Source organism: Pinus tabuliformis, chromosome 1_1 (genome assembly GCF_031772625.1).
Source record: "Pinus tabuliformis cultivar Carrire ecotype Pingquan chromosome 1_1, CPIR1, whole genome shotgun sequence".
Taxonomy (NCBI): Eukaryota; Viridiplantae; Streptophyta; class Pinopsida; order Pinales; family Pinaceae; genus Pinus; species Pinus tabuliformis.
The window spans coordinates 248,684,740-248,701,871 of NC_142297.1; positions in this window are offsets into that span (position 1 = coordinate 248,684,740).

Genomic DNA, 17,132 nt, shown 5'->3' on the forward strand with positions numbered 1-17,132 from the left:
TCACTAATAATGTACAACAATAATTCTGAAGGATTAGTTAATATTCCCCCCTTAATTCGAAGGGACATCTGACATGTCATGCAAAACTTTAAACTTTTCAAACCTTTCACGTCCCAATGCTTTGGTAGTTATACCTACCATTTTCTCTGAAGTGGAACAATCTGTTAGATGGATGGCTTTGGCCTTGGCCTCTAAATAATGCCGAATCAAGTGATATTTGGTCATAATATGCTTGCTTCAATCATGAAACTTATGATCCTTTACCAACTGAATTGTAGAAGAATTGTCATCAAATAGATTTTTAAGTTGAAGCTTTTTGTTTCTCCTGCAAATTTTAAGTATTTTGTGAAGCCAAATTATTTGTTTTGTAGCTTGAGTTGATGCAACATAATCATTTTCAGTGGTACAATCAACAGGAATATATTACTTGTGTGATCTCCAACTGATAGTTGTTGATCCAAGGTTCATCAAATAACCACAAGTAGAGATCCCATTGTCCTTATCTCCATTAAAATCAAAATTTGAATAGCCAATGAGATGGAAATCTGCAAATTTGGAATATTTGATGCCATATCTTTGAGATCATTCGAAATACTTGAGAACTCATTTTTTGCAATCCAATGACCTTCATAGGACTGATGCATGAACCTATAAAGTATCCATACAACAAAATCTTTGTAAGGACGCGTTGTAGTTAGAAAACTAAGCTTGCAACAAGTTGTCTATTATGCATTAAAATCCCATGTTCCAAATCTATTTAATAATTTTCCAGTATACTTCTTCTGAGAATAAAAATGTAGTTGTGTTTCTGATCAATTTCAATTTCTAAATAATAATGCAATAAGCCCAAATCTGTCATGTCAAAAAAATTTCATAAATCTCTTTCAACAAACACTATATAATCATCATTATTCCTTGTAATCATAAAATCATCAACATAGAAAACGAGATATACAAATAATTTTCCAATCTTCTTCACAAATACAGTTGCACAATATAGATCAAATAGCTTATAATTTAACTTGAGAAGGTGTTTAGTTAGTTTTTCATACCATGCACAGGATGCGTTTTCTAGCCCATAGAAAGATTTCACCAGTTTTACGTACCTTATGCTCTTTTCTTTAACATCGAAACCTTCTAGCTAAAACATATAAAAATCATTCTTGGAATCACCATTAAAAAATGTTGGTTTTATATCCATATGATGTGTCTTCCATCCTTTTTGAGCCCCAAGAGAAAACATAGTTCTAATTGTGCCCCATTTTGTTGTTGGAGCAAATGTTTTTGTGTAACCAACACCTTCTTTCTAAGCATATCCTTTTGCTACATGTATTTCCTTTCATTTATCATGTGAACCATCTGCCTTATATTTGATCTTATAAAACCATTTACAACTAAACTTTGATGCCAACAGGAAGATCAACTAACCTTCATGTCCCATTTTTAATGACGACATCATACTTCGTTTTCATCACATCCTTCCATTCATCACAATTACCATCTTCTTCTTCAAAAGAACTGGGTTTTGTAATTTTAGAATACTTAGACTCACAATCGTGAAAATTTTTACGTGAACTTGAAGTAATATCTCCTTTAGAAGAACTTTATGTTTCAAAATCATCATACTTGCATGGAATTTTTTGAATAGTTGTGGATCTTCGGAAAGGTTGTTGAAGTGGCTCTGATGGTTTCTCATACTAAAGTATAGGCTCTTTAGGAACACTTTCTGACACTGCAGAAATAACAATATCCTCCAAATTTTCTTCAGTAGAAAAATTTTCATGAGGAAAAGGTGGAAACCAACGGACTGATTTAGAATGCGAACACCCACTTTAGTATGTGGAGCATCATTATCAGAGTCAAAATAAAACTTTTTGGATTCAAATTTATCCAAATGAGTTAGTTGGCAGTCAACAATGGAATTATCTTTATGAGACTCATGAAAAATAACATCTTTAGAAAGTATGAATTTCTTATTTTCTTCATCATATAACCTCTAATATTTTGAAATCTTAGAATATCCCCAAAATATGCATTTTTTTACTTCTGACACCTAATTTATTTATCTGCTGTTTTGGAATTAAAGCATAACAAGTAGATCAAAAAAATCTGAAACATTGAACATTAGGAAGTCTACTATACCAAAGTTCATAATGAGTTTTTTTGTTGATAACACAAGAACGACAATGATTTCTAATATAAGTTATGCAAAGAAATTCTTCTCCCCAAAACATCAACTTCACATTAAAAAAAAAATCATGGATCTAACCATATTAAGGAAAGTATTATTCATATGATTTGTAACACCATTTGGGTGTGGATTGTAAGGTATTGTAGTTTGATGTTTGATGCCATTTTCCATTAAATATTTTTCAAAATAATTAGAAGTATATTCACCACCATTATGAGTTTTGAGAATGCCAATATTTAGTTGAGTTTCATTTCTCATCATTGAATGAAAAGTTTTAAAAATTTCAAATACATGTGATTTTTCTTTCACCAGATAAACCCAACACATTCTCAAATAATCATCCATAAATGTCAACATTTATTTATTACCATTGGAAATTACAACATGCATAGGTCCAAATAACTCTAAATGTATGAGATCTAATTTTCTTGAAGCTCTAGATGAACAACTATGAAAAGGTTGCTTACTATATTTCCCCAAAATACAAACATCACATCAAGTAAGCATTCTTGAAATTGTATGAAATTATTTGATACCTCGTTGTCTCATAATTCTGATATTGTCATAGTTAATGTGACCAAAGGAGCATTCCATTATAAACTAAAAGATAGAGTATCACTTTGTTATGATAAAAGTGTAGAATTATCATGAAAATTTATATTAGATGATGTACCATTCAATTTTAAAAGTGTGCCTTCTTCAACACCAGTCACAATAACTACATGATCATATGCTCTACGAATCTCAATAATGCCATCGAAGATATGTATGGAATTACTGTTTTGTCATATATGTATAAGAGACATTAAATTTATTTGAAATTGTGTAATATAAAGGACATCATGTAGAAGACAATATGCAAGTTTTGGTATCTTCAAATAAATGGATCCAATCCTTGAAGGCTTACTTTTGAGATCTATTAGCAAAGTAAACTATGTGATCAACTTGGTCATTAAATGTTTCAAATAAATTTCGTCTAAAATTCATATGGAATGTAGCTCCTAAATCCAAAATCCAACTATCTTTCCATGAAGAAAATGTAGTACTAAAAATATCTTTAATGTTAAAATTGCAATGAGCAACAATATAATGAGTAGTTTCAGATGATTTTTCTTTATCTAGTGGTGGTTGTTCTTTCTTGTCACTAAATTGTTCTCTCCTTTCATTGACCCTATTCCAAGGAGTTTTGAAATTAATGGAAGTATGGACTACTCTTCCACATCTATAACATTTGATATTTTGTTTATTATTATGAAAATGTTGTTGTTGTTTGTCACATCACTGCCTATCACCTTGATTATTATTGCCCCCGGCCTCTAGAATTTCTTCTACCACATCCTCTAGTACTTTTACCACCTTTAGAAGATTCACCATGATACTTTTGTTATTTTTGTGCAAGGCACAAAGTTTCTACATTAGAATTGGGTGGAGGCTCTTTCTTCCCAAAGACGTTTTCCCTCTCAACAATTTTTCTCACTAATTTTTCAATTGTAATATGTTTTTAATTATCCACTAACATGGAGAGATTCGAAGTAGTGTGAATATATAGGGTGGAAAATATAATAAAAGGAATAAGCTGTAAACCCACCTCAACATGAGTGGCTTTTATATCTTGAAAAATAGAATTTATTTCATAAGCCATCTTCATCGCACCATTATCTTTCATATCCAAATTAAGCAATCTCAACAACAACTCAATAATTTCAAGTTCTAAATGAGAAACATAAACTTTGTTCAACTTTTGTAATGCTTCAAACGTTGTATCAGATGAAAGAATATATCTACTTACCTTGTTCACTGATGCAGTAATTAAAGCATATTCCTTCTTGTATTTAGTTTCCCAAACTGCACAATGTTTTCTGTCATTAAGCAGTTCATGTGCAATTTATTTATTATTTCTTACTTTCCCTTAGAGGTTCCTTCACACAAATCGTTAAAAATAAGTGTGTTTTTGATCATATGAAACCATTCTTGATAGTTCTCTTTTCCACTAAGCACAACTCCCATTATTGATATTAATGAATTCATATTTTCCAACAAAAGAAATGACTTTCAATTAACTTGATTTCACTTCATTGTTTCAAAACACCTATTTGTTCGACGAGACCCAACAAAACAAGTAACAATCAGCCCACAAAAATCACCACGTAAACACTAGGGTAGAGTTCTCATCTTCAAAGGATATGAGAACAATGACTCTCCAAATGGATGTCGGCAACAATAATACACAATGGAAACACAATCTCCCCCAAAACGAAACCCCTAGCAATTGAATCGAGTATGTACCATTAGATGGCAGACACTACACATTTTGTTTTCCATCAATCAAAGTTGATACTGGAGATGAAATATATTTATTCCTTGAATCAACTAAAATCGCGAATGTATGGATGCAACCCATCACACATATGGTAGAAGGGACCCCTCATATTTTGGATTTTCTAAAGATAAATGACCCAAATAAAAATTATTCAATGCCCTAGGTCGCGAGTTGGAAAAACTCTACTTGCATTTTGGCCTTGTTCGGCTCTTCAAAATTCTTTTAGAAGTTCACAACAAGCCTGTTTGTGGCTCCTCAACTTGCCCATAGTTCTACATAGTTACACATGTTCCCAATTTTCAATAAATGTTCTACATTGCAACCCACACTTCAACACACGTAGGCCCACGAAATTCTCGACGTCCAACTAGTGCTCTATCACCCTATAGGACAAGAGATAGGCATGTATTTCATGGGCAGAATAAACTCCACGATGGTAAAATTTATATTATTGATGAGATAATCAACTATTTATACATTTGAGATATGGTTATGTCTCGACAAGTTATTGAGTGAAAAATAAAAACCAATTTCACTAATAATGTACAATAATAATCTTGAAGGATTAGTTAACATTAATTCCTTTAAGGAAAGAGGGTTTATTGGTAAGTTGATTTTCACTAAGTTATAGCTCTATTTTAGAATGGATCTTTATCTATTGACCATATCATGATCTCATTAGTATTTTATATTGTTGAAGCAATGATTTTTACTTCTATTTTGAAAGAAAAAAAGACAAGGATTTGAACCATGGATATGGATCCTATTTCATGGGTGCTAGTGGAATGTTTCTCGCTCATTTAACTCTAGATTTCAATCCTTCCATGGAAATATATTCTATTAAATTGAAATATATTCCTTCTTTCCCTACAAGGATGATATTTTCAAAGTCATAGGTGGCAAATTGCGCTGCTATATTTCTAGCTCTAAGTGCGAGGACAATAACATCTCTTGTGCCATAACTCATGTTGAATTGATTTTACAAAAAAAATTCTTGAGACAACTTGGGGAATTAGTCTCATCTTCAAGCTAATGCAATCTTTGCTTTGAGTATAGGCACTTTGCAAAAAACTGTTGAAAATCTATAGCATCTTAATATGTTATTCATGCATCTTCTCAAAGTAATGATGAGCAAAAAGCATTCAAACCAGTTTGAAAGAAGCACAAGGATCATCTATTTAGAAGGCCTCATTCCAATGAGTATAAATTCATATGAAGATTTGAAGTGTTTTGAGGTAGAAGTAATAGCTGAAGAAGATCAACTAGATCTAGATCAAGTGCCTTTAGAGAACATGAGTTCAGCCTTTGAAGAAGAGAGAAAGACACTACTACTAAGGATATTGACAAAGCCCTCCTTCATATAAAAAGGAAGAAAAGAAAGTCAATTTCCCCTCTTCTTTTACTTCATATTCAAAAGTCTTATAAAACCGTCAATGATCTTCCCCTCCATTAAAAAGAAGTATACAAAATTAAAGCAAGAAATCTCCAAAATCAGGTGCCTCTAATTTTTTAACCTACCCTAACTGTAGTGAAGGGTAGATTTTGATTCTTAAAAAAAAATTAATACAGTTTTTCTTTACTAATATAATTTTTCTTAGCTATAAAAAAAATGAAAAGAAAAAGTAGAGTATATTACACATGTACATCCGCATAGTCCAAATCATATATATTACACCTGAAAGTCCGAACGGACCGGATCATTTATATTACAGATCGTCATGCTTGACCATAGCCACTTATATCATTATATCAGACGTGTTTGTCGGGCATGTTTAGTTGATTCGATCAAGTTAGTTGATAATTAACGGTGTTAATCTGACGCTTCATAAGTTTTAGAACTTTCTTCATTACGTCATTTACTGTACTCTGGTCAGGGTAGTTTTGTCATTTACATAGAGCTGTTTATATCACGACATCGAGGATGATTCTTCTTGGGAGTGAAATTTCCAGACAGCGGCCATTAGACTGTTTGCAGTCACTCCGCTTTTAGGGCACTTGGAATCCTTCGGTTTGCTATTCTTGGATAGCTGCCAATAAGCACACAAGTCGGAGCTTATAATGAAGAACTTCAGAGAAAATATAGAGGCGGAAGCATAGATAATAACAGATGTTTTACTTGTTTTGCTGCAGCCTTTGAAGAACGAGATTTTGCAGAAGTTAAGTGATTTTGTACGCATTCCTTTAGCTGGGCTTCTTCCATGTTCTCAAACGCATTTACCTGCATATAAAATTTCAAGCGTAGAGACCATTACAACTTCACATATTAGAATGTAGGGAAAAATGACGAGCGCAAACATTCGATGGTATAATTTTAGTGACATATAGCATAAAATAAGTTATCTTAATCTCCAACATATAAACCGATAAAAAAAAATTCCAATTAATATTCAATCAATTTAAACATATCGATATTGTATGTGAAAATTTCGAAGCGTTGGTCACTTTCAAGGTCTCTCTCTGATACTGAGTTACGACTGGAAACACCATTCTTCAGTATGGTCTAGCTAGATAAATGTCACATAGAACTTAACTTTATAATTATGAGAAATAATGTGTTCTATTAGATTTGTTTTTGTATTGCAATAAAAAAGATTTAAGTGATTTATATTAGTTTGTCAAAATTACTATTATGGCCTGCAATATTGGAATAGAGATTAGATAGGGTAAAGGTGAGAGTCAAATACTTGGAAATTTAGAAGAGAGTCTATGAAAGACAGAGGTCAAAACTAGTTGCTGCCCTTTGGGGGAAGGCAACAACAAGCGACGGAAATGGCAGCGTTGTTGAACTCTAAAGTTTATATTGAGTATGTGTTAAGAATAAAATGTGTTAAGAATAAAACTGAATTGAGCATAGAGTTAAAGGAAAACATAACTGTAGTCATGAGGGCTATTTGGAAAGACTATAGCTGATAAAACATTGTATGGAACAATAGCATCATGGAGATAGAAAGGTATCCAAGTTGATTGGTTGTTTCCATCATTGTATGAAACAATAGCATTATGGAGATAGAAAGGTATCCAAATTGATTGGTTGTTTCCACCATTGTATGGAACAAATTATGGCGATAGAAAGGTATCCAAGTTGATTGGTTGTTCCACTCTTGCAGGGTGGAGCAAACAAAAAGCTAAGTTAAAAAAACCCATATCTAATAGAGCTAGTTAGCCTTCTACCTCAAGCATTGGAGGTTCATGTAACTTGTGCGGAAGGTTAGCAGGATTATTTTCTATTAAAAAAAAATTAACATGTTAATAATAATATGCCAATGTTAATATAAATAAATAATGTGCAAGTAATGATTTTGAGGGCCACCTAAATTACCTAAATATGGAACCCAAGGAACAGTGGCTGCCATGACATTGGAATGGAGAGTGGAATTTCGTTCCTGGTAGATTTATGTATGCTGGCATGACTATGGGGCCAAATTTTTTCTTGAAGGCCCATTTTGGAACCCTTGCAGCTCTATGAACTCCACTATTGTGTCTAATTTCACTCAAATTATATGAGTATAAAAATATTTATTTATTAAATTAAACCTAATTTAAAAATTCAATATAATAAATTAAAAAAATGTTGGTAGTAGGGAAAGGGTTTAAAAATCTCAGTTTCTTTTTTTATATAAATAAAATATTATCTTATTTTCAAGAACCACCAGAATTATAAAACATGATAATCAACACATAATTTTACTTTGGGATAGTTTGGTATGTGTTTACAGGTTTTTTAGTGTTATTTTTGTACTTGTAATATTATATATTGTAGTGGAATAAATTACTTTTTCTCTTTAATTGAAATTAATATTTATAAGTTACAATTTTTTTTCCTACGGTTTATATTATATATTGTATAAATCAATTTTGGTTTTTAATTAATATTAATATTTATAAATTATATATATTTAGTTTCTTTCAAAATAATATTTAAATTATTTAAATTATATAAGTTAAATGGTTGATAAATGTTAAAGGTTTAAGAGACTATTGAAAGTAAGAAAAACAACTATGACAATAAAGTTGACAAGAATCCAAAAAATTTAGTATTAGAAGTCAGCCATATAATTAAAAAAAATCGAATATAATAATTATAATTTTTATTTTAATAGTTAGTATATATTTAAAAGAATTAATTTATTTTTTTACTATTTAAAATTGTTTTTAATGAATTAATAATTTTTCTTTTAACTGAAGTGAGATCACAAACTTTTAATTATTACTTCAAATTATTGGTAGATATTTACCCAAAAAATTAAAAAAATAATTACTAAAAGAACAAGTACAACCAGAGTTTGAATAAAACCTGGGCTTCCAAGAATCTGACCTGTTGACTTTAGTAATTGAAAATGGACTAAGTTTAAACATTTAAAGTTTGTTATTATTATTTACACCTATATAAAAGTGGTCGATTACGGTTCAATCCAGAATTAACAATAAGTTAAAATATTTTAAATTAGATGTCATTTTTTTCAGATTCAACTGCATTAAGAAAGTCATTCATCTATGACCATTTCCATGAGCGGTAGTCATGACACTCATGGGTGAAGAAGTGGGATTGAAACTAGTGAAATGAATCATCTATCATCACTTCCGGGGATTGCACGTGCTGAACTGTGGAGTTTTTCCCACAATCAAGCCCAGTTAACTTGCTACCCCATTTGTAAAACCTTAGCAAGTATTGTGCCTCATGAACCATTCAAGTAGAACTCCCTTCACTCTTATGTATTTAATTATTGATGGACGTTCGCTTTGCATTATAATAATTGACTAATTTCTCATGATTTTTGAATAGCCCACTTAGCACTCATTACATCGGGTGATGCTCATAGGGTTGAAGAAGTGGGATTGAAACTAGTGAACTGAATCACTTATGGGGCCAAATTTTTTCTTGAAGCCCTATTTCGGAACCATTACAGCTCTATGAACTCCACTATTGTAATTTCACTCAAATTATATCACTATAAAAATATTTATTTATTAAATTAAACATAATTTAAAAATTCAATATAATAAACTAATAATACATTCAAAAACATAATTTAACTAATTTAAAATATTTAATTATTGAGGGTTCATTATATTAGATATCATTTTTTGGGATTCAACTGTGTTAAGAAAGTCATTCATCTATCACCATTTCCATGAGAGGTAGTTGTAATTTACAAATTTCCCATGATTTTTTAATAGTCCACTTAGCACTCAATGCATTGGATGATGCTCAATGGGATGATGTGGGATTGGAACTAGTGAAATGAATCACATAGTGTCAATCATAACTTCTGGGGCTTGCACCCCGTAACTAGGACTTCTAGGACTTCTCGAAAGGTCACCCATCCCAGATTGTCTCTCGCTCAAGCACGTTTAACTATGGAGTTTCCCCCATAATCAAGCCCACTTAGCTTGCTACCCCACTTGCAAAACCTTAGCAACTATTGTGCCTCACAAACCATTCAAGTAGACCTCCCTTCATTCTTATGTATTTAAGTATTGAGGGTCTTTCGTAGTGCATTATATTAGATATCATTTTTTGGGAATCAACTGCGTTAAGAAAGTCATTCATCTATGAGCATTTCCATGAGAGGTAGTCATAACTGACTAATTTCTCATGATTTTTGAATAGTCCACTTAGCACTCATTTCATTGGGTGATGCTCACACGAGTGAAGAAGTGGGATTGAAACTAGTGAAATGAATCATGTAATGTCAATCATCACTTATGGGGCTTGCATCCAGTAACTAGGACCTGCCCAGAGGTCACCCATCCCAGATTGCCTCTAGATCAACCATGCTTAACTGTGAGCTTTCCCCACAATCAAGCCCACTTAGCTTGCTACCCCATTTGCAAAAGCTTAGCAGGTATTGTGCCTCATGAACCATTCAAGTAGAGCTCCCTTCACCCTTATGTATTTAATTATTGAGGGTCTTTTGCAGTGCACTATATTAGATATCAAATTTTGGGATTCAACTACGTTAAGAAAGTCATTCATCTATGACCATTTCCATGAGATTTAGTCGTAACTAGCTAATTTCTCACAATTTTTTAAAAATTCCACATAGCACTCATTGCATCTCGTGATGCTCATAGGGGTGAAGTAGTGGGATTGAAACTAGTGAAATGAATCACATAGAGTCAATTATCCTTCCGGGGCTTGCACCCGGTAACCAAGATTTCTTGGGAGGTCACCCATCCCAGATTGCCTCTGGCTCAAGAGCGCTTAACTCTGGTGTTTTCCCCACAATCGGGCCCACTTTTCATGCTACCCCATTTTTAAAACCTTAGCAAGTATTGTGCCTCATAAACCATTAAAGTAGAGCTCCCTTCACCCTTATGTATTTATGTACTGAGGGTCTTTCACAATGCGTTATATTAGATATCATTTTTTGGGATTTAACTGTGTTAAGAAAGTCATTCATCTATGACCATTTCCATGAGAGGTAGTCGCAACTCACAAATTTCTCATGATTTTTGAATAGTCCACTTAGCACTCATTGCATCGGGAGACCTCCCAGGAAGTCCTAGTTATTGGGTGCAAGCCCCGTAAGTAATGATTAACGCTACGTGATTCATTTCACTAGTTTCAATCCCACTACTTCACCCTTGTGAGCATCACCCGATGCAATGAATGCTATGTGGAATATTAAAAAATCATGATAAATTAGCTAGTTACGACTACCTCTCATGGAAATGATCATAGATGAATGAATTTTCTTAACACAGTTGAATCCCAAAAAATGATATCTAACATAGTGCAGTGGGAAAGACCTTCAATACTTAAATACATAAGAGTGAATGGAGCTCTACTTGAATGGTTCATGAGGGACAATACTAAATAAGGTTTTTAAAATGGGGTAGTAAGCTAAGTGGGCTTGATTGTGGGCAAAACTCCACAGTTAAGCACGCTTGAGCCAGATACAATCTAGGATGGGTGACCTCCGAGGAAGACCTAGTTACTGGATACAAGCCCTAGAAGTGATGATTGATGCTACGTGATTCAATTCATTAGTTTCAATCCCACTTCTTCACCCCTATGAGCATCACCTGATGTAATGAGTGCTAAGTGGGCTATTAAAAAATTGTGAGAAATTAGTCAATTAATATAATGCACAACGAAAGACCCTCAATAATTAAATACATAAGAGTGAAGGGAGTTCTACCTGAATGGTTCATGAGGCACAATACTTGCTAAGATTTTGCAAATGGGGTAGCAAGCTAACTGGGCTTGATTGTGGGAAAAACTCCATAGTTCAGCGTGCTTGAGCCAAAGGAAATCTAGGATGGGTGACCTCCCGGGAAGTCCTTGTTACTGTGAGCAAGCCCCAAAAGTGATGATAGACGCTGTGTGATTCATTTCACTAGTTTCAATCCCACTTCTTCACCCCTATGAGCATCACCCGATGCAATGAGTGCGAAGTGGAGTATTAAAAAATCATGGGAAATTAGTTAGTTATGACTACCTCTCATGGAAATGGTCATAGATGAATGACTTTCTTAATGCAGTTGAATCCAAAAAAAATGATATCTAATTTAAAATATTTTAACTTATTGTTAATTCTGGATTGCACTATAATTGACCACTTTTATATAGGTGTGAGTAATAATAACAAACTTCAAATGTTTAAGCTTAGCCGATTTTTAATTATTAAAGTCAATAGGTCCCACTCTTGGAAGCTCAGTTTTTATTCGTAACTATAGGTATCTCGATTGCTTCTTTTAGTAATTATTTTTTTAATTTTTTGGGTAATTATCTACAAATAATTTGAAGTAATAATTAAAAGTTCACTTTAGTTAAAAGAAAAACTATTAATTTATTAAAAAAAATTTTAAACAATAAAAAAATAAATTAATTCTTTTAAATATATACTAACTATTAAAATGGGGACTTTTTGCTGGAGAACTCCGTCTTACGCAACCTCTTCCGATGGCAAGAAAAGGATTCGATCCCTCTCCGTTCACTCGCTTCCGTAAGGGTGCGTGGGAAAAGAAGAAAAGACTGCAAACGACGCCCTATCTTCAGGCCACGGAGGTTCTTGTTTGGCATGCAAACATCATCGCGCCGCACGATTTCTCATGCAATTACAACCATCTTCTCGTTCACGACCAACAAAACACTCTCAGGTCGGAAACCGGCAAAAGCTATGCCTCCGATCTCCCTCAAGCCCTCCCTGACGAAGCCTCCGTCGAAACATACAATCTCTGGCAGGAAAAAGAAAATGAAAAGGCCCAGAACGCGCGGAGCAATGGCACGAAGGGAAGAAGAGAAGAAACCTGAGATGCAACAGGGTTGGGATCTGTAGTTTTTCATACTGTTTCGGTCGTTGCATTCAAAGAAGGGGGACTGCATGATGCAGATCTTCTCCCTATCACAATGGATTGGCCCAAACATTGCAGATCCAGGCCGGATCTATCCGATCTGACCAATATTCAAGAACAGCTAGAACCCAGGCAGCAGATCGGTGTCAATGTGCATAGATCGAGTAGAGGGTATGCAGACTACGACATGCAAATGGAAGAATGACCCATCAAGAGGTCAGATCTCGAAGATTGTTTACAGCCAGAGCACACGGAAATCAGCAGCGACACCGGATTAGGCAGATCAGGAACTTTGCCAAAACCCAGGCTTCAGGTAAAAACAACTCGTTTTCAGATTTTTATTAAAACCCCTGAGGGGAAATCTTGTTTAATATGGGTACATGCAGAAAGCACCATCATGCAGCTGAAACAACAAATTTGGGCTTTGACCGGATATCCTGTTCAGATCCAACATTTGGTCAGTGGTAGGTGGTCCCTCAAGGACAGTAGAACCTTGGAAAGCTATGAGATTAGTCCAGAAACAACCATTGTTTTAAACCTTAGGCTGAGAGGAGGGGCTCTGCCTCAGGGACAGCCAAGTTCCTCAGGAGGAGACAAGGGGAAAAAGACAGCACCTCAGCATCAACCCAAGGGAGGTTCCTCCTACAAAAACATTCTTCAGGGTAACAGAGATTCAGGGTCCTCTCCAGATCAAGGCGGATATACACCCAGGCCATACATAGTAGATCAGCTAGGGCAAACTCCAGCCCTTAACTTTGATTCTACAGGGCTTGATGATTTCGTTAAGTCCTATGAAACGCAGGCCCTAATCTGTCGTTTCAACAGCTTTTGGCCAAAACCAATGGATCTATTTCACTGGATTTTCACCAATTCGACCATGGAATGTGATATACATTTATGCTCCAAGGGGTTTTTTATAGTTAGATTTGCATCCAGGGAAGTCAGAGATACAATCATCAGTGTTGGGCCTTGGTTCTGGGGAACATCGGGGCTGTTCATGGCTCCATGGTTTCCAGATTTCGATCCAAACAAAATGACTGTATCCAAAGTGCCGGTCTGGGCCTGTCTATATAACCTTCCCCTTCACTTTTGGAGTGAACGAGTTTTGGAAGGAATTGGGAACAACATAGTGAAATATATCAAAACAGATCTAGAAAGGATTGATGAAAGGGTCTATACATTTGCACGCATTTGTGTGGAAGTAGATCTAAGTAAAGGGCTACCAGACAACATAAGGCTGATCTACAAACAACAAAATTGGCTGCAAGCACTAGACTATGAAAATACTGCTTTCAGATGCAGGCTCTGTAAGAAAACAGGACACCTGCAAACCACATGTCCAGAAGCCAAGAAAGCAAATAGTAAAAAGAAGCAGAAAGGGAAGCAGAGGAAAGGATGGCAATTCCCCCCCCCTAACTCAGAGGACGAAGAATCAGAAGCAGAAGAGGAAGATACCCCTGTAGAGAATGCTGAGGCATCCCAAGAAATGGAGACCTAAAAGGAAACCACATCAGATAACAAGGCTTCACAGCTCCACCCAAATCAGGCAGAGAAGGCAAGCGAGGATCAGAGCATGGGAGGGATTAAATGGCATCACCACTCAGATACTTCAGACTCAGACAAGGAAACAACCTCTCAGAAAGCAGAAACACAGTTAGTCATAGCTTTGATCAAGCCCACCCAAGGAGAGTGGCGCAAGGTCGAAAAGAAAAAGGGGAGAAAAACTTGAAGTGTGAGTTTTTACTCAGTACCAGATCCCAGTTTTTTTTTTTTTTTGCCTCCTTTTTTTCTCTCTTTTCCCTTCTTCTTCTTCTAATTTCACGTTAGTTTTGTAACGTTGCGTGGGGTGTGAAAGCACTCGAGCCCAATGGGCAACTTATGGAAATGCTTCAATGCATCTGCTAGTGTATCTTTTCATTTTTTTAATAAAAGGTTACCGATTTTTCCACTGGAAAAAAAAAAAATTACTAACTATTAAAATAAGAATTATAATTATTCTATTAGATTTTTTTAATTATATGGTTGACTTCTAATACTAAATTTTTTGAATTCTTGTCAACTTTATTGTCATAGATGTTTTTCTTACTTTCAATAATCTCTTAAATCTTTAACATTTATCAACCATTTAACTTATATAATTTAAATAATTTAAATATTATTTTAAAAGAAACTAAATATATATAATTTAAAAATACTGATTTCAATTAAAAGCCAAAATTGATTTATACAATATATAATAAAAACCTAGGAAAGAAAAATAGAAAAAGAAAATTATAACTTATAAATATTAATTTCAATTAAAGAGCAAAGTAATTTATTCCACTACAATATATAATATTACCAACCAATAAACTACTCTCACTAAACAAGTACAAAAATAACACTAAAAAAACTACAACCAAATAAACACATACCAAAATATCCCAAAGTAAAATTATTTATTGATTATCATGTTTTATAATTTTGGTGGTTCTTGAAAATAAGATAATATTTTATTTATAGAAAAAAAAAAAACTGAGATTTTTAAACGCCTTCCCTACTAGCAAATTTTATCAATCATAATATGTTATTAATTTGATTTTTCTAAAACATAAAATGTTATAAATTAAATTTAAGAAAAGTTATAAAATCATATTTATTTTTAAAGGCATTGAATCAATTTGTGACACATTTTGCATCATAAATTTTAAAAAATAATATGATGTGCTTGTCTGCATAACAGTAATATAGTCTAATATGGTGAGTCGAGTGTTTCCAAATTCATGTGATCTTGAAGATTTAGATAACCCCATTGAATCAAGCAGATTAATGTACTCCCAAACATCATCAAAATAACAACAAATTAAAACACCAAGTTATAATCACAATTATGATTAAAACATTGATAATGTCCCCCTCCCGTCCTTTAACATTATATTGAAGCAGGAAATTCCTTGTTATATCAATACATCAATCCTCAACAATAATATATTTATTTAATCAATATTTTTAATCATCATCATGTAGATTGGCAAGAAGGGAGCAGAGTTATAGGCATAAGTCATAATTCTATGGAATCACAATAAAATTCACAGGTCGATACATTAGATTGTCATGGTAATCTATGCTAAAAACTATTGCATGTAAAATAAGTTAAATAAACAATCAAATTTTACATATGTGCAATCAATAATTACTAAAGAAATGATTTTTTCCAGAGACTCACTGCTAATAAGAAAAAACCTAAGAGTAAACAGTCTTGAGAATATACTATAAAGAATTCTTCAATTTGGTTCAAATTTACCCAACATTGTTCTATTTTAAATGGTATTCGAAATGGAAATTGAAACTGGCTGTGAGAATATTACTCTTTCCTCATACCCAGTTAACTATTTCACTTAGTTAACATTTTAAATGCACTTACTAAAAATTATGAACAAAGTTAACCTTTGTAAACCATGCAACCTAAGTTAATATTTTGGTTCATTTTCTCTCTTCCATCCGAGTTTAGTAATTGTCTTCGCTAAAATGAGATGCATTCTTCTTTTAACTCAAATACTAATACTTCCATGATAACCATATTGAATAATAACATTAACAACAATAATGAGCTCTGCATCCCATCTGCATCTTCCTCTTCAAATAAATTTATATCATGCCTGAGCTTCTTCTCGCTGAAAGGATGCTCTTAAATAAAATCAAATGAAGCTTATATTAACTATTATCGTTTTGTATTTTTCAAGATGAGGGAGTAAATACATTGGACACCATCAAAACTCTTTTTAGTTTAGGATCTAGCCCTCCTAAACTCAGAGAGGGATCTCTCTGTGAGATTTAGCTTTATTTACAGGGAATTTCAAGCTAATTATGATTATTCTCAGTTGTTTGTTTGAATTTGGTTGATTGGTTTGGTTGGCTGATCTGATCAAATTACTTTCTTTCCATTGAGCTATGGAGTCAAATAAAGCGTACATCAAATGTTTAAAAGAGTAATCACAAGGAAAGCTAGTTACGTTTACTTGATCTTCAAATTGAATTATGAAATGGAGAAAAGGTGTGTTTTACTAATGATTGAAAATCATTTAAGATTTTTTCAATCAGAATTCTTAAGAAAACATATAGATTGTAAAAACAATCCAAATAAGGTGTTCGATTAACCAATCTTAGTTTTCACATTTCTTGTTTTATAATTAGATTTTAGATGATTGACATGAGGAGAATAATAGTGAAGGAAACAATTACAATAAGAAAAACATCACCAGTAAATCACAACACAAGAATCATCTAAAAATTCTTTGTATTAATGATGCTCCAACAGCATAAAAAATGTACTGTGATTGC